General features: G+C 37.0%; 1 protein-coding gene across 1 annotated transcript in view; it reads left to right on the plus strand.

The window, feature by feature from the left end:
• DPP10 (dipeptidyl peptidase like 10) overlaps nucleotides 1–20183 on the plus strand; it is a 3628631-nt gene that overhangs the window by 2361757 nt on the left and 1246691 nt on the right. The gene's annotated exons all lie outside the window — the stretch shown is intronic.

Raw genomic sequence — 20183 nt, forward strand, 5'->3', positions numbered from 1 at the left:
AACTAAAACAATGAGTGAGAAGGTCACTGAAAAACCAATCAATAAAAACAAAATCAAAACTCCAGCAAAGCTAGAACTTCCACTGAGTGACCTTCCAAACGTCTTGTATCAGAAGCATGTGGGATATATGCAAATGATCATTATGAACATCAGGTGTTTCAGCTAATTGGCAATTCTGGATGCCCATGACTTGTTTTGTCATTTTAATGGACAGTTTCAGACCATTAAAGCCAAACGCCACTTGGTGTGGATATGCTTATTTTGGCTTTGTTATGACCTCATCAACACAGCACAAGCAGAGTGTTTGACTAAGCATTAGAAACACAGGGCTGTTATACCCAGCTGATGTCCATTATCATTAGGGTCACTGCAAAAATATCCCAAACAACAAACTAAAATAGTGAGTGAGAAGGTCACTGAAAAACCAATCAATAAAAACAAAATGAAAACTGCAGCAAAGCTAGAACTTCCTCTAAGTGACCTCCCAATCCTCTTGTATCAGAGGCATGTGGGATATATGCAAATGATCCTTATGAACATCAGGTGTTTCAGCTAATTGGCAATTCTGAATGCCCTTATTGATGGCATAAATATGTTCCCTAACACATTCTCATAAAGTTCTGTTGATCTTCCCAACATAGGACACAATACCAATAGTGCAATTAGCCAAATATACTAGATCCCTAGTTCTACAATCTGCAAATTTACAAAATTCATATACCTTCTCCATAGTTGGGTAGATTAAACTATTAGTATTTCCCTAAATAAGAACAGAAGTTACATCTTCTACATCCATAGGTGCCTGTCCTTTGTGATTTCATATTCAAATTCTGTGTCTTAGTGTTCTCATAACATAATAGGCATTTCAAGGACTTAGTATTTCTATAAGCAAAACTGGGTCTTTCTCCAACCAGTTCTTTAAGTCTATTCTTTGCCATCAATATTTTCCAGTACTTAAATATAACATTACATATAGCTCCATTGTTCCTGGTATATGGAATGACCATTCTACATCTGCCTGAGACATTCATATCAGTCTTTTTTGAATGAATGGTATCTGTTTTATAATTTATAAAGAAAGGTTTGCCACTCCCTGCTTGATCCATCTTTTCATCATCTATTAAGACTGAGTATTCAGTGGATTTATAACCTTTGCTTGAAAAGTCTTTTTGTAATTCTTTTAGTGCTATCTTGCATTTATCATTAGTGATGGTTAACCTCGCGACTCTGAGACTCTGTCCTTTAGCTATATTTTTATATATATTGGGGGAGCCATACTTTCTCTATGTAAAATATTATTTCTCTTACATTCTTTCTTTAAACTTTAGTAGATATTTTGCATTGACCAGGTTGCCTAACTATTAGGAACCAATAAAGTTATGCAAAAAAAGCACTTCTCTCTTCCGTCTCTCTCTTTAAAAAGTAAAAGGTATATGCCCTTTTCCCCACGGTAGTGCGATCCTGGAGTTAGTATATATAAATAGGGGGATTGGGGGGGCACAGCCCCCCCCACATTGGGGGTCAGGGGGGTGTAGCCCCCCACCTAATTTGGTTTTATATTATATTTCACCGAAAGCTGCAAAATAATAAATTTTAAACCATAGACATTCATACTTACAACACCAATGACTAACTCTTTCCAGAAGACAATATAAACCTAAACTAAGTGGGGGCCCTCCACAACCCCCCCCCCTAACTATAGATACTAACTCCAGGGGAAAAGGGCATATGCCTTTTACTTGCCTTACAGTAGTCTGCACAGTGCCAATACTTCACTTCAATGAAATCAGTTTTCAGTAATTTGAGCTTTCAGTGATTTGGTCAGGGTGAATTGAAATTCAGTGAAATGAGCTTTCAATGAAACAAAGTAGAACCATATATATATATATATATATATATATATATATATATATAAGAAAAGTAGATTCATCAGTATGTTGGCATCTAGTTCAAAAGTGAGAGTAAAGGAGACATAAGGATTTACCAGTAGGTGGGCACATCAGTGGTAGTAGAGTGACATTGTACCAGACTGTGATAGTGAAGTACAAGTGGAGCAACAGGAAAAAAATCTCAGTTTATCATTCAGTTTATGTCCATTCTCAGCTCTGGTGATGTGATTTGGGTACTGACTCTACCAATAAAGTCAGTCATACATATGGCAAAAGTAAGACAGCAGGGGTCACTTTCCATGACAGCTCGAGGAGCACAGCAATATGCAAGGATGAGTACACCCACTCCTCTTCTGCACTTACAGAACTCAGGAAATGTAGGGTGGGCCCATTGTTGGGATGCCTACTTGGTAACCCCAAAGGGAGGTGCATTAGACCCATTGGAAAGAATGCCCTGGGAAGGCCCAGAACATATTCCAGAGATCATATCTCTCAACTTGCCTAGGAAATCCCTGAGGTCCCACAGGAAGAGTTGGATACTACTATTGCTGGGGATAGCAAAGTATAGTTTACCATGTTTTTCCTGCCACAGTGACACTTGCAGAAAAAGCAGTTTAGAAAATGATGATGCTGCATGAAGATGATGCAGTTCAATAACAGATCTAAGAAAATGGATGGAATTCCAGGAGTACCATTCAAAAGCTGTCAATAAACATAGGCAAATGTAAATGGAGTCATAGTAAAAGCTCTTCACATCTGAGCAATCATGCTGATGTAGCTCTGTTAGGAAATCATAAAACCAGCTGGTAAACATGTCTTGTGAAAGAATGGTAGTGAATGTGCTAGAATACAATAGCATATTAAAAAGTGCTAGGAGCGGCCTTAGGTCAGCTGGTGCCCTAGGCAAAAGGGCTCTACAGCACCCCCTACCACACCACCTGGTGCCCCCATCTTGATCTACCTACACCAAATAAATACTGGAAAAATGCCCCAGCTATAGCAGCGCCCTAGGCAGCCGCCTAGTTCACCTATGCCTAAGGCCAGCTATGGGGGCTGGTAGACTCTTCAATTATGTTGGGCAAAATCTTTGTCCATATTTTGAAATCATTAGTGCCCCCTGTAACATACACAAACATACAGCACATATGCACATACATACACTCACAAGCAAGCATATATGCACATGCACAGACATGCTTGCACACACACACACACACACACACACACACACACACACACACACACACACACACACACACACACACACACACTTGCGTATCCCCACAAAAGTATATCACTGCTGTGAGCACAGGTGGGTAAACCTATGTGAGAGTTTGTTCTACAGAGCCTGAACAGTTCAGGAATATGAACCAGTCAGCACCTATTTTGTGTTTTTCTTTTACAGTTTTCCTCACTATCAAGTGGACTTGGTAATTTTGTAAGAGAAAAAAACTGTGGTACAATAACAATTGAATTTTTTTTTTTTTTTTTTTACAGTCTTGGAAAGCAGATTTCTAATCTTTGTGAACATCTGATAGTTGTACTTTTCAATGTGTGGGAAATTTAAATGGAGTCTGCTGCAAATGTTTACTACAAAGTACATCTTCGACCCTGTATGATTTTGTTTTCAATTTTGGTTGCTGTTCTGGTCTTGTCTGAATGTGGAATTTCCAGGCTACAGTATGTACACGTTTTCACTGGAGTTTTCTTAATAGTTGAAAGAGAAGCTAGAAATGAGGAAAGAGTTCAACTGAACATTCCAAGACTTGGAGAAAGCACATGACAAGGTTCCAGAAAAGGTGATTTGGACAGTTTTGTGATTGTTTGAAGCTCCAGAAACATTGTTAGACTTAGCTTAGGCTATGTACAAGGACCCAGTGATACAAGTAGAACAGTGTTTAGACTCACAGTGGAGATTCCGATAGGTTTGTGTGTGCATTAGTGTTCAGCCCACTGTTGTTCATATTGGTGATGGACTATATTGGCAAACAGGTTGATGGGGACGGATCAGCAAAGCTGCTGTATACAGATGTTATGACATTACATGCATGCTCTGAAAAAGAACTTCAGCAGATAATGGGGGAAATGGAATGCAAAGCTGAAGGAAGATGTGATGAAACAGTACAGATAAGACACTTGCAATGGCAGCAATTAGGGCAAATCAATAGAAGCTGAGAACTGAGATAGATGGGAAATATACTGGAACAGTTTATCAACTTTAACCATCTGGAGGGGTAGGAGAAGAGAAAGTCTGAATGAGAAGGTCAAAGTTAGAATCGAAGGGGCTATAGTCAACTGACACAGTGTGTCAGGAACAGTGTGTGACAAAAGATTGCCAAAGAAGCTGATAAGTAAGTTGTACAAAACAGCAGTGTGACCAGTACTACTGTGTGGTACAGAAACCTGGTCACTGAAGGTGAGGTAGCTAGATGTGATGGAGATGAAGTGCCTCAGATGGGTAGTAAGATATACATTGTGAAGAGACTAAAAAATGATGACATCAGAGCAGAAGCCCAAGTAGCTCCAATCGCAGAGATGCTCAAAATGAAAAGAAGTCAATTGCATTTCTCTTGCTGTGGTCTAGCACTCTGAACCTAGCAGGATAATGCATGATACATGCAGTGCATGTATTGATTAAAAAGATAAGTAGGTCTCAAAATCCCTACATTGGCAGTTTTTGAAAAATTATTTTCAATTTCTGTGTACTGTGTACAGAGCAACAGCATTCAGAATTTATGGTGAAGTCCCATTGTGATGTTTGGATACATGGTAAAAGCAACCGATACATTGTTCAGTGAAATACTGCCTGTTACGTTATCATGGTTCCAGTACATTTCTTCAACTCATCCGAGCTTAAATTACAAAACAACACACAAAAAACATAATTTTTGCTGATTTTAAATACATATGAACTTGCATCGCTTGCTCATGAGGCTGTTATTATACAGACAATGGGGATGTTGAATAAACATTTTATCAGCAATAAAAAAGGCTGCCAGCACCTTCATGTGAAGGGACATCCTTGCAATTTTATTAATTCTAAATGGTTGTTGCGCTATGAAACATATTTATTTGCTGGCAAACTTTGTAAAGCCTATCCTGCTGAGAAGTCCCAAGACTGGCCCCCCTATTATGCACTTACATGTGAGCATGGAAATATTGCTTGTATGTGAATCAAAAAGCTGTTGCATGACCAACAATTGATTCAAGCTTCTATACTGAAGTAATCATAGCACAAGCTTGGGAGATTGAAGTAAGTGCCTGTAAGCTATGTGCAGTATGTGTGGCACAGCGCAGTGAGTCACTGCTCTGTATACTTACTTTGTCTTGTGCCTGTAAATGGTACATTTAGACTGTCATTTTTACAAAAAATGCCAGATGGTATGATTTCTCAATGGTGATACATAAATATAGAAGTTTGCAAACATTCACAAGAGCACACTTCCACACTGTAGTTCTGTATGTGCGCAAAATCAGTTCTCTGTCAAGTATGGTTAGTGAAGTGATACATGGTATGAAATTCCAGTGGTGATCACGATTATTAAAGTTTGTATAGATCTGCACACTCTCTTCCACATCTGACCTTTTAATGAAGTAACACATGGCATGCATTTCATGGTGGTGAATATGTAAGCTTTAAATTCTGCTGTCATTCACAGCAATGCACTGCTACACAATAAATGTGAAATTTATTACACGGGAACTTCACAAACACACACTGATATTAAGAAAAAGACATGCTTGATAAGCACTTTAATGTCATCAGAAAGGTGTTTAATTTCAATCTGCCACACATCTAGAAAAGTGTCATTCATCAAAATGTCTATCAACTTTTAAAGTTTCTTGTTTTTCAGAGGGGCACTCTGTTTTTACTTGCTGTCTGTTTGACAGCAATAATGTGTTTTATCGACTTTCCAAGACTTTGGAAACCAGTATAGCACTTTTTCCTCATACATTTTTTTCCCCTAACTGGTAGTATATGTAGCAATTAAAGCTCCATGCACTACAGAGAGTTATGGCTGTCTGCCACCAGTAATAACCTTTACTGTGTATTTTCAACACTGATGCCAGGATTCACCTCTCCTTCCCTCTCAAAGTAAATTTCTTGTCATCTACATCTCAAACAAATGACAGGTTGGTTATAATTGGATTCCCTAGCATAATCTGCCATGTTATGCATGTGTTCAGTCATTTCACAACAGACCTGGTTTATGAAGTAACACATGGTATGATTGCACAGTGGTGAACATGTTAAGGCTGAATTTTGTATATGTGTATATGGTCAGTTTCATGTTAGATGTTGTTAGAGAAATGAAGAACATAGCATTTCACATCAATGACTGCTTGCATGATTAGCTTCACATAAAGGCGACCTGTTTAGCTGAAATATGGTGTTGTGGCTCCCTTGCACACCACCTGTGAGAGATTATATACCCACCCCTGTTAATTTAAATATATATATATAAAACTCCAAGATTATATGATACCAGAAAAAAGAGAACATTCCCTCATCTGCAGTATTCTGTGAATTTGCAAAAATATCCCTGTACCATGTATTTATTTAATTATTTATTTACTGATTGACATTTGTTAATGGGATAAGTCTGACTGGGCAAGAAGCCCTTTTTCAGCAGATGCCTGAGGAGAAAAGCTCCAAAACATATAAAACATATACAGATACAGAGCGTAACTATTAATGATGACAAGAATCTCATATGATATACCAACAGTAATCAGACTAATAAAAAATTAAATAGTTACATGGCCACAGAAGATTTTGTAGGGCAGAGCAGTGATGGGAGGGGAAAGGAAAATTTGCAGCAAATCCGTCAATTTTATTTTAGGTGAATTCAAGTTTGTCCATGAGGTTGCATTGTAGAATAAGTGAGTATACAATGACTGGCAATTAATATTCCAAAACAAGTATGCTGATTGGTCAGCCCAATCAGCGTGCCCGTTGTAAATCCCAGCATATGTCAATGGAAAAAGGTCTGGTCGCTCGGACTTTTTTCCATTGGTATACACTAACTTTTAACTTTTTTTTTTTTACAAAAATTAAATAAATAAAAACTGAAATCTGGACTCCAGACATACCAGAGAGACAGGATAGAGAAAATACAAGTAAAATCAGGTACGCTATTCAAAACTAAAGGCATGTACCCAATTTTCCTTGTATTTCCTCCATTCTGTCTCTCTCCCACCCATAAACTGTCCGAATTTGTTTTATTTAAAAAAAAAAAAAAAAAAAAAAAAAAGAGAACGGAGCAACAGAGACCTTCTTTTCTCTGTTGCTTCCTTTCCAAAGCACTGATGCACTGGATATGTGTGGGAATGCAGTTCTCATATGCATGCGCAGTACATCAAAAAAGTTAACAGGATATATACCAGCGGCGGAAGGACAGCATGGCACCTATATTCAAAGACATTATTTAAGAAAATTATTTTTTTTTCCTTAAATAATGTCATTGTATAATAGCAATAACTGACTCCATGGTGTGGTATATTAAGATTTACCCACAGTTGGCTTTATTTAATCACTCAGGCTTCGTCCTCATGATTAAACCACACCAACCATGAGTAAATGTTAATATACCACATTGACATCATCAGTTATTGCTTAAGTATAGGTACAGCATAAAAGAGAGTAGGGAGTAGAAAAGCTTGTGCCAGCGAATGTTTTGTATCCTTAGCCAGGTATTTTTTATTCCTATATAGTAGCCCTAGTTTTTCATGTGTTTTTTGATGGCCTGTAGAATATGGATTTCAAACTTGTTGGTCATTGATAACAATACCAAGGAGTTTAGTATGAGTTTCGACTGAGATAGTAGTATTGTTAAGAGATGTGACTGAGAAGGTGTTTTTATAATGTTGTAAGGATATAGGGGGGAAGGGAAGAATATTTTTTTTGGATTAAGTAAAAGTTCATTGCAGGTTAGCCATTTTTTGTTAGACAGACATGAGTCTTGAGTAAGTGACAGAAGGTAGGGTAGATTATCAGAGCAAGATATGATTGTGGAATCATCTGCATACTGGATAAGAGAGGAGTGAGGGCAAACTATGTGAAGATTATTTGTAAAGATGTTAAAGAGGAAGGGCCCTATAATGGAACCTTGGGGTACACCACTATGAACAGGAAGGAAGGGAGAGGAAGCCAATAGCCATCTGACAGACTGGAGTCTATCAGAGAGGTAGCTGGTGAACCAGAATATAGCAGATTGTGAGAGATTAAAGTTTTTTAAGTTTAGATAGAAACAGGTTGTGGGAGATAGTGTCAAAATCTTTGGATAAATCGAGGAAGGAGCTAGAAACCAGTTTACATCACAAGCTTTGGCAATGGTCTGTGTGAAAGTTATGAAAGCAGTGACAGTGCCATGGTGTGGATGAAATCCATGTTGTGTAGGTGTTAAGAGGTTTTCCTGTATTAGGTGTTCAAGGATTTGTTTATGTATGCATTTTTCCATTATTTTGGAGAAGGGGGATAGGATAGCATGGGGCGATAATTAGAGGGATTTGTAGAGTTTCCTCCTTTATATAGGGGAATAACATACATTTTCTTCCAAATTTTGGACACAGTGTTTTTAAGGATGGATCAGATGATAAGTATGGAGATGGGGAAGGCAATGGTGTTAGCAGCAATTTGTAGAAATTGAGGGGGTCAATTGTCAGCAGAAGGAGAGCAAGGTTAAAGTTAGATAGAAGAGATCTGATGTATGCAGCGAGACAGGGTTTCAGAGTGAAGGTGGTGGTGGGGAGGTGGGAATGGGATCAGTAGATGAAAGATTTGCATTGTTCATTTTAGTAAGATTTTTGATAGAGTCAATGAAGAAAATGTTTAGAAGAGTAGCAGTATCGAGGTCGGAGCTATTGGGACAAGGACTAGTTGTGGTAGGCTTACCTGGATGAAGGAGCATATTGATATTGTTCCAAAATAATCTGTGGTTAAAGTGAGGATTGTTTAGTGGTTTATGATAGTATTGTTTTTTGTCATTGTCAATGTGTTTCTTGGTAAGGTTACTGAGTTCTTTATAGATATGAAGATGGGTTGGCAGATTGGTTGTTTTCCAGGATCTGTCTCTCTATAGCATAAGGTTACAAGTGGGTTTAGATAGCCCAGTTGAGAAGTTAGATTTTAGTCTAATTTTTCTGATTGGGGGGAGGGGGCAGAGAGTTTAAATTGTTAAGGAAGATTTCATTGAATTTGGAGACAGCCTGATCTGGAGTAGGGTTGTATGATAGGGACCAGTTGAATGAGGAAAGTATGGTATTGAAGGTAGCAGGATTAAAGTTGGAGAGTTTATGACAGTCTTTAAAATGGTGGGGTCTATGGAGATGAGGAGAATGTCTATGAACTAAGGTGGGAAGATAGTCACTGAGAAAATCTGGAAGAGTACAGAAATTGTGATAAAGGGTTGGGTTGGAAATGAGGATCCAATCTAAGAATTGTACTAGTACTGGCATGCTTATTATACTGAGGGGGAGAAGAGATGAGTTGAGAGAAGCCATAGAGTTTAATTCTACTATAGGGAGAGGAGAAGTTTATATTAGTCCAGTCGATATTAACATCACCCACGATAATGGTCTTATAAGTGATGTTATCAGAGATGCTGGAGAGAAATTGCTCTAGGATAGGAATGTTATTTCCAGGGGGATGTAGATGGCAGCAATATCATAATTTTTGTGTTTGTTTAGTTAACAATTAACTATAACAAATTCAGCAGGGTGAAAGTTAGGAGGGTGTGGGAAGAGGGAAAAGTGAGAGTTGTTCTGAGTATACAATGGCTATACCATCCCCTTTTTTAGAGTGATGATCAAGTCAGAAAATATTATAGACTAGGGAAAGAACTTCTGAGTCAGAGATATGTGACTGTAGCCAGGTTTCAGAGAAAGTGAGTATATTGGACGTATATTGAGTGATCAGGGAGTGAAGAGGGCTCACTTTATTAGATATATTTTCTAAATTAAGAGAGACTATACTTAGGTTTTTGGAAGCTGGGAGGTTAGCAGAGTCCAAGGAGGTAGCAGGGGGAGAAATTGTGGGTAGAGTAGGAGGAGATGGAGTTTGGAGTTTGGAGTGTAGAAAAATTGGTATGTGTCCTGGATTGGGGTGAATGTAACCAAAACACAGTCAGTTAAAAAGGAAAAATATGTTAGAGTTTGCTAGAGGGTAGAGTATTTAGTACTTAGGTCTCAATTTATAATGAAGAGAAGTGAGTGAGAGGATTTTAACTCAGTGGAAATTTGCTGCGCAGTTAGAAAATAGGGAGCAATGGAGTAATTCACAGAGGTTTGTACATCAGTGTGAAGATAGGAGTGAGTAGGTGATAGCACAGTTCTGGTCAGAGGGCCAAGATAAGAGGTAGAAAATGTGAGAAGAAGCAGGAAAAGAAGAAGTGAAAGCATGTTTAAAAGGGGTTGGTAAGCAATCTAGTGAGTGAGTGGGATAAAAGATAAAAATGTCTGGAGACAAGGAATGTAGGAAAAATGGTGAGAGAGAGGAAAGCTGGCTGGAAATGAAGAGGAGATAGAAAGTGAGGGGTTCATATGTAGAGATAGGCAAGATAGGGGGAACTGTTTAATTTATTTATTTATTTTATTTATTTTATTTTATTTTACATTTGTTGACCGGGCTAGTCTAGCTGGATATATGTCCATTTTCAGTAGAGGCCCGGGGAGATAAGCTCCGCTTATATAATTTTAATGATACTAAGTAAAAACTATTAAGAACTACATGCAAATATAATAACATAATAATAGGCTAAATAGCATTTTTGAAAAAAAATAAACAAGTGGTACAAAAGTGATGGAGTGAACAAAGTATTGTAGAACATGACAAACATGAAGTATACAATAAACATGTACAGAGAGAGGGATAGAGGAAAAATAGATGAAAAGAAAGTGAAACTTAGTCAGGGGTGAAGTAAGTCAGCTGACAAGAAGTAAAGTTAGTCAGGATTAGTACAGGGGCACAGCCATTGTGTTTTGAGGTAAAGCTTGAGTTTCTTTTTAAAGGGAGACTTTGAGGGAATAGATGAGAGTTCAGAGGGAAGCAGGTTCCAATATTTTCCAACAGTGTTTGAGAAAAGACAGTCTCCGGCCTTGTTGTTTGACTTGACAGTGTTTATCAGAAGTTTGTGTGCAGATCTCAGGGACTTTAGGTTGTGGTATGGTTGAATTAGACTGGAAAGTATAGGTGTTTTGTCAGGATGATAAAGAATTTGATGGGCTAAGCTAAGCTGGTTAATTTTTAGTTGCTGTTGATATTCCAGCCAGCCTAGTTGTTTTAAATTGGTACAGTGGTGGGTTCTGTAGGGGTTTCCTGTGGCAAATCTGGCTATGTTGTGGTAGGAGATTTCTAGTTTTGATAGATTCTTTTTTGATAAGTTGGTAAATATGGGAGAGGCATAGAGAAGGGGTGAGATCAGGTGGGAGAGGGCGATAGTTGTTCTAGATTCTGGAGTGAGGAAAGGTTTGATTCTGTAAAGAGAGCCTATTTTCTTGTTAATGGTTTTAAGTGTGTTGTCAATATGGGTATCAAAGTTCAGGTTGTTGTCAATGGTAATGCCTAGTAGTTTGGTAGTGGAGTCTTGTGATATAGGTGTGCCATCTTTTGATGTTATAGTAAAATCAATATGGGGAGATTTGCTGGAAGGTGTAAAGAGGAGCAGTTTAGTTTTTTTAGGGTTAAGTAGTAGACAGTGCTGGGAAAACCATTCTTCTACATAGTTAAATATGTGTTGTGTGAGGGAGTGAAGGTCTGATACAGATGTGGCTGAGCAGATTAGCGTTGAATCGTCTGCGTATTGTATACATGTAGCTTGGGGAGCAACTTGGTGTAGGTCATTAATAAATAAAGAAAATAGGAGGGACCTAGTATAGACCCTTGTGGGACACCAATGTTGACAGGTAGTTGGGAGGATAGAGTGGAGTTCCAGAGTACTGCTTGATGTCTGTTACTTAAGTAGGAATTAAACCAGTTAATAGATTGGGTATCAATTGATAAGGATTGAAGAGTGCTTATGAGTATTTGGTGGTTGACCATGTCAAAAGCTTTGGATAGATCTAAGAAAAGTGCAGAGGAAAGGGTGTTGTTGTTACGATATTTGTTGATTGTGTCTGTAAAGGAGAGGAGGGCAGTGGTGGTACTGTGGGATGGTCTGAAACCATGTTGGGTGTTAGAGAGTAGGTTATTTTGGAGAAGGTGGTGAAGCAGTTGCTTGTGGATACACCTTTCCATAACTTTAGATAAGGGTGAAAGAAGGGCTATAGGGCGGTAATTAGAGATTTCAGTAGAATTTCCACCCTTATGAAGTGGGATAATATGGGAGATTTTCCAAAGTTTAGGTACATATCCTTCAGTGATGGTTCTGTTTATCAGTATTGAAACTGGGAAGGCTATTGATTTTGCTGCTAATTGCAAGTATTCAGCGGGTAGTAGGTCAGCAGAAGGAGTACATGGTTTGAGTTTTTTGAGAAGGGAGAGGATATAAGTTGTAGGGACAGGTTGAAAGTGAAATGCTGGGGGTGCAGTAGGGTTGCTGTTAGACATGTTTGTGTTTTTGATGGGAAGTTGACTTGCTAAGGTTTGAATAGTTTGGTAAAGAAGGAATTAAAGGAATTTGCTGTTTGGTTGGGGTTACTTATGTCAGAGCCTTGTGGGTTAGGTGTGACAGGTTTACTTGGCTGTAGTAATTGATTTATGTTTGCCCAGAACTTCTGTGGGTTATTTTGGCGAGTATGTTGAGATTTCAGGTAGTAGCTTTTCTTATCGTTCATTATTGCTTTTTGGTTTCATTTCTCAGTTGCTTAAAGATTTGGTAGTCTGCTGTGTTTTAGTTAAGCGAGATTTGTTCCAGGCTTTATTTCTGAGAGTGATTTTTGTTTGGTTTCAATTGAGAGCCAGGGGCAGATTTAGTTCTGATTCTAATGGTGCGTGTGGGGCATGGTAATTGAGTATGGTCAGAAACTTAGCATTAAAGAAATCTACAGCTTCATCAAGAGAAAGGTGTTTTAGAGGTGTCCAATTACATGCTATCAGTTCATTTTGAAATAGTTGTAAGTTAAAATTTTTTGGATCTGATTGTTCTGGTTATGTTTTGGGTAGGAGGGTTGGTTTTGAGCCTGATGATGTAGGTTAATAAGTGATCACTTATATCATCAGGGAGAGTTCCTGTTTCATAGGTATGGGGTTGATTGTTGGTGAGTATCCAGTCTATGGTACTTTCCTTTTGTTAATTTTATTTATTCTAGTGGGGAGGAGATGGTCTGAGAGAATCCATAAAGGTTAATATGGCTAGTAGGTTGTTTGTTGTTACAAGATTGCCAATCGATATTAACGTCACCTAAGATTATTGTTTCTTGGGGTAAGTTTAGTGATAGCCAACAAAGGATCTTTTCTATGGTGGAAATGTTATTTCCTGGGGAATGTAAATGCCGATAATAAAGATTGATTTGACTGTGTTTATTTCAAGTTTGGTAATGAGAATTTCAGCATTGGAATCCTGGGGAGGCTTTTGGTGGAATGTGGTTATTTGAAGGCTAGATTTAAATAAGATAGCTATGCCACCACCTTTTTTTAGATTCTCTGTCGAGACGTAGGATATTATAGCCAGGAGGAATGATTTCGCTGTCTTTTGTTGAGTGTTTTAACCAGGTTTCTGTTAGACAAATAATATCAAAGGAGTACAGTTCTAGGAGAGCATGTAGTTGAGTTGTTTTATTATTAATACTACGTATGTTAAGGTTAGCTATTGAGAGTGAGTTGTTTGGTTTTCTAAGTAGTGGGTTATTAGTGGGGTTTAGGTTAATGGATTGATTTGAGGTGTCAATTGGGCCTGGGTTTGGATGAATATCTCCATTTCTAAGAGAGAGGAGTAGGATTAGGTAGGCAGTGTTTGTATATTTACTATGTGGAAGGAGTATCCTTCTGGGATTAGGGTAGACATGTTTAATGTGGGTAATTCTATGATATCTAGGTAAAAGATAGCTAGGATTGGAAGTTATGTTGATGTGATGGTTGAGGTAGGTAAGGGTTATGGAGAAAGTTTGTTTATCTGGTTTGTTAAGGTGTGAGTGTAGTGAGAGAGTTGACCTGGAGTAATTGGGGGTTGGAGTTTGTGAGTGAGATAGGGCGTGTGGTTAATTAGGGTAATGTATAAAAGAAATAAAAGTGGCAGTGGGTGGGAATGGGGGTAGGTTAGGGAGCAGAGACAGCTTGAGAGAACCAAGGGTGAATGTAGCGGGTTGTACCACAACGTATGTAACCGGAGTGAAAAAAACTCAGCTGCTGAAGAGGAAATCTGGTCAGTGCTGCAGCACAATATACATATCCTTGAAAGTAATGCCCTTTACAACTGTCTCCATTACACTAAATGTGCTTATTATCCATAGATTCCATTGTTAATTAAATACTTCTACAAAGTTATCTACTGTAGACAAAACTTCTGGGAAGGTTAGAAAGCAGAGGCCAGCAGGGCGGAATTCCATTCATTCCTTTATTTCATATGGTAAGTTTAAGGTGAAGAAGATGAATTACTTACATGATAACTGGTTGGATAATAAAGTATATAAGCAATGTGTTAGGGAATCAGTGTGTTACATTGTTGGCCTTATGGCCTGAGCTCTATAAATGCTTTTATGAATCTTATGAAGCATATGTATTCAAAATGAATACACTTTTACCAACTATAAATGATCCCGCCCCCCCACATACACACACAGTGTATATATATATATATATATATATATATATAGATATATATATATATATATATATATATATATATATATATATATATATATATATATATATATATATATATATAGAACCTGGCAAGTATATCGAAAGCCTGTTTCACCGAAAGTGAAATGGGCTGTCACAGTTTCGCGAAAGCACTTTTTATTGAAAAAAGTGCTTTCGCAAAACTTTTGTAAAAGTACAGGGAATCAGGGGGGAGTGGTAATGGGTGAGATCGGACGAGTCTATATTCCTTTTCCCCACTGTAGTGTGATCTCGGAGTGAGAATCTAAAAGTAGGGGGTGTTGGGGGTGCAGGGGGGGCGAATCCCCCCTGTGTAAACATGGTGTGTGTGGGGTTTTTTTTGTTTTTGTGTGTGTGTGTGTTTTACCTTCCATTTACCAAAACTGCTTTTTCGGTGAAAGCAGTTTCAGTAAACGGTGTTCGGTAGGGTTGGATTCGGACAGTTGGTCTGTCGATCAACTGTCCCAGATCCATAAATATATATATATATATATATATATATATATATATATATATATATATACACATATATATATATATATATATATATATATATATATATAGATATATATATATATATAGATATATATATAGGTATACACACACACACACACACACACAAACATAGTCTCACACACACACACACATACAAACACACACTCTCACTCACACACAGGTAGATAATAAATTGATTGCTCAGAGGAACGCCACAGACATAATGGTATTACTTCATTGTAAAGCTGTAATGCTGTACATGTTTGCACAGTCATTTCCATGCCAGGCCTTGTTAGTGAAGTGTTTTATATTAAGTGGTGCAGTGGTATAGTGGTTAGCATTGTCGGTTCACAGCAAGAGGTTCTCCAGTTTGATTCTCGGGTGGGATACATTACGTGCAAAGTCTCCATGTCCACCCTTCATTTGTTTCTTCTGAGTGCTTCAGTTTCCTCCGACATTCCAAAGACATGCATCTGGAGTGTTTCGCCACAGACCTTCACTGAAAATGGGCTGTGTCCCAGTTGGGGTTTCCCAGTAAACAAATGTTCAATAAATAAATATCATTCTGCCAAACTGATTTCTATATATCGGGGTCACAAACAGATTATGATAGCAGCCAGCTATGCATCTGTACTGTGTTGATGCTAGGAACACAACTGCCTGCAACTAAATACTTATAATGCTAAAGTATGCTAAACCAACATTCAAGTCCTGTGTAATGCTGTCTCTAACCTGTTATTTATTAATATATATATTCACGTATTTATGCACGTATGTAATTATTTATTTGTCAATGTAATTCATTCATTCGTTCATTTGTTTTCAATGGATATGATCCACTCATTGCAAACACATTTCCTTACTGGTTAACTTACAGCTCCATTCTGTTTAAAAGGCAGTGACAGCACATTGATGAAGACTGAGGGAATACAACGCAGGACAGTGGATAAAGCTCAGTAACATGTAATAAGCCTAATGGTATTGTATCAAATAATAACAATAATAATAGTCATAATAATCTGCCTTCCTTTATCTACTTACTACAAAGCCCCTATAATTTCAAAACTGCACTACAAAATCATCTCCTTTGCAATAGGATATGTAAATGCTCAAATACTTCCTCTGCCATCATCTAATTTTCTGTTTTCTTGACATCTGCAATAAACTTAAACTAATAAAGTCTACATTTTACTTTCACTTAATCCCCTACTCCCCTTTTCCTAATTCTTTCATTCTCTTCTTCGTTCATCCCCTACCTCCTTTTCCCTATTCTTTCACTCTCTTCCTCGTTCATCCCCTACCCCTTTTCCATATTATTTCACTCTCTTCCTTGTTCATCCCCTACCCCTTTTCCATATTATTTCACTCTCTTCCTCGTTCATCCCATAGCCCCTATTCCATATTCTTTCACTCTCTTCCTCGTTCATCCTGTACCCCCTTTTCCCTATTCTTTCACTCTCTTCCTCGTTCATCCCCTACCCCCTTTTCCCTATTCTTTCACCCTCTTCCTCGTTCATCGCATAGCCCCTATTCCCTATTCTTTCACTCTCTTCCTCGTTCATCCTGTACCCCCTTTTCCCTATTCTTTCACTCTCTTCCTCGTTCATCCCCTACCCCCTTTTCCCTATTCTTTCACTCTCTTCCTCACTCATCCCCTACCCCTTTTCCCTATTCTTTCACTCTCTTCCTCGTTCATCCCCTACCCCCTTTTCCCTATTCTTTCACTCTCTTCCTCGTTCATCCCCTAGCCCCTTTTCCCTATTCTTTCACTCTCTTCCTCGTTCATCCCCTACCCCTTTTCCCTATTCTTTCACTCTCTTCCTCACTCATCCCCTACCCCTTTTCCCTATTCTTTCACTCTCTTCCTCGTTCATCCCCTACCCCTTTTCCCTCTTCTTTTTCTCTCCCCCTCCTTCTTTCCTCTTCATTTTTCATTCTTCTCTTTCTCTCCTATTCCATTTCTCTTCTTATCTGTTTATCTCTCTTACTATCCCCGCACCTCTCTTCTTCCTCTCTTTCTTCTTCCTTCCTTCTCTTCTATCTATTACAAAATTCTCCTTTTATGCCCTCCCATGTTTTACAGGTATATTTATATATGTACATATGAAAATGTGCATATGTTTCTATTGCTTATCCTAAGTAATAGCTGCATCATATGTTTGCCTTGGTGTTGCCATTCTCTGGCCTGTACTGTCTCAGGATATTATTGATGGTACCTGACCATGTTCAACTTCGCTGTTAGTGCAATGTCTTATGACTTTTTCATTTCTGTATAATTTGCCATGTAAATTTCTTTTGTAAATGTATTTTGTAAACTTTCTTGTTAAGTTTTGATAACTGTTATGTTAAGACTGATTATGACCTGGAGCTTTTCTCCCCTTATCTCCACTGAAAATGGGCTCACCTTGGCTCAATGAACTTTCCAGGTAATCAAATGACAATAAATCAATAATAAGTAATCATAATAATAATCATAAACTAACATACTGTACCTCTTAACTCCAGTCTTCTGTTTCTTAGTCTAGGTGTTGCATTTCAGTTGCAAATAGCTCATTTATGCAGTTCACATGGAGACACTATATTTGAGAAACAGTTTGGTGGATTAGACAGTGTGTACATCTAGTCTCGTTATATTTTGATATATTACTGGCTTGTTAGACAACGACATATGCAAATTATGTAATTCTCTCATCTGCATGTATTTGAAGGAAGTATGTTGTAGCCAACAAAGTGCAGTTAAAGTTAAATTTGCAATACATAAAAAAAGAATCCTACGGTGTTTGAAACTGATATGAAATAAAATGCAGTGGAACAAGTGAATATGTATTGCACTTTTATGTTGTTGTTGTATAATTACTGCAGTAGCAGACGGCATGGATTTATGTTGCCATATGTTACCCAGTGAAGGACAACAGATATGCTACATACTATATGAAGCTAATATGGCAAGTATTTGGATTTTACATGATACAAAGAGGTGCACATTGCAAGTTAGTACAAAATTATATGCATAAAATTGCTTCTCATTTATGAAATGAGTATTCTGTATAATAACATTAGCCATGGGGTCAGACAGACAATCTGTTAGGGAAAACCAGCCTTGGAATATAACTGCCTTCAATACAGTCAAGGAAGACTGGCCTTTCACGATTTCCTAACAGTGTTATACAAATTATACATTTCTGATTCAGACCACTTAGTAATTAAACTGATTATCTGAATCAGAATGAAAGCAATGGAGTGTTAATTTGAAATTGTTCGAAAATGCATTTCAAAGAGGTCAAATTATAGAATTAGACAGATAAAATCAATTTCTGTGGAGCTTAAATATAGGGTTCTGCTTTGACTTAATTTCACTGATAACTCAATTCTAGAGAAGTTAATTTTCAAATCACAGATTCTATGATTAAATTATATGGTATAACTAAAACTACCTGCATTTATTATAGTTTTAAATTGTGTATGCCTAAATGCATTCGTAAAATAGATTCCCATTTCATATAAATATTAATAACAACTAAACCAATAAAAGTTCCATTTGTACTTAACATTTTACTATGCATAGGCATTTCTCCTCATAAGCTCTTCTGATTAATTTACTGAAAAGCAATCTCTAACCAGGGAATATAGGCAGTCCCATTGACAAAATACATGAACATTTTAACAAATAAGGAATTATATAGCAATAAGTATGATACTTTATTGAGGTACTTATTTGTAACGTAATCACAACTGGTACACTCATACAGAATACATTTATAGTAATATATTTATTGTATTTCAAAAAATATAAAATCAGTTGTATAATTTTTAAAGAAAATAATTTTTAAAATATTATGATAAAAATGGATTTTTATTACAAAATTTAAGCAAAAGAAAGAATGGAAGCCTGAACATATAAGAAGTCCATGGTTTGATCTTCTTTTCTTAAGACTTACTTTTTTCTTTGCGGATGTACTAAATATGTACAGTGGCATAATATGAAGGCACATGTTTGCTGAAATATATGTACACATATATATATATATATATATATATATATATATATATTAACCTTCTCACTATCTTTAATTATAGTAGGAAAAATAAGCACAAAGTAAATCAATCAGTGGTGAATATTATATTACTACATATGCAAAGTGTTAAGAAAAGGAGAGACAACCTGTCCTAAAAAGGGAAAAGAAAAATAAAATCTTTCTCCTTTCCAAGAAAAAATGTTACAAAAACAGTAACTGGAATCTGCAGATTTATTTTCTTATCAATTTACAAAGAATACCACCACTCAGTACTCAATAAAAATCATGTAGTTTTTGTCCTTCCTTTTCGGGCTATTAAAGTAACAAGCCTAGACCCCCTAGCCAGGAAAATGACGTTCATTTCTTTCAGCACCAGCTGACAGGAGCTGCTTTAATCCTTATGATACTATACAATAGAATCAAATGACACATGGCCTGTATGACACTGGTCCTAAAGCAGCAAACTCCCTGTCCCTCTCACTAGGAACCAAACAAAATTTCATATTTGGTTACAGCTAACTTTACAAATACAAGAAAGACAAATGGTAATTTTTATCCAATCAGAGTTCATCCAAATGCCCCAGTCCCACACTATCCATTAAATATCAAGTAGCAAAAAAATTGTAACTTTTTTGTACTCTTTTTTTTTGTACTGTTTTTATCAAAGCTTTTTCCCTGGGTCTCTGCTGAAAACTGGCTACTTGCCCAGTCGGACTCTACCTGGTTAACAAATAAAAAAAAAAAAAAAAAAAAATATATATATATACATATATATCTATATATATATATATATATATATATATATATATATATATATATATATACACACACACACACACACAATACATACATACAGTGGATATAAAAAGTGTAGACACCCCTGTTAAAATTCAAGGTTTTTGTGATATAAAATAATGAGACCACAATAAATAATTTCAAAATTTCCCCATCGTTGATGTGACCTGTACATTTTAATTGAAAAACAAATATGTTAGGGGAAAAATATAAAAAAATTAAAAAAAAACT

The sequence above is a fragment of the Protopterus annectens genome, chromosome 6.part0 (assembly GCF_019279795.1).
Source record: "Protopterus annectens isolate FY-2018-M chromosome 6.part0, PAN1.0, whole genome shotgun sequence".
Lineage (NCBI taxonomy): Eukaryota > Metazoa > Chordata > Ceratodontiformes > Protopteridae > Protopterus > Protopterus annectens.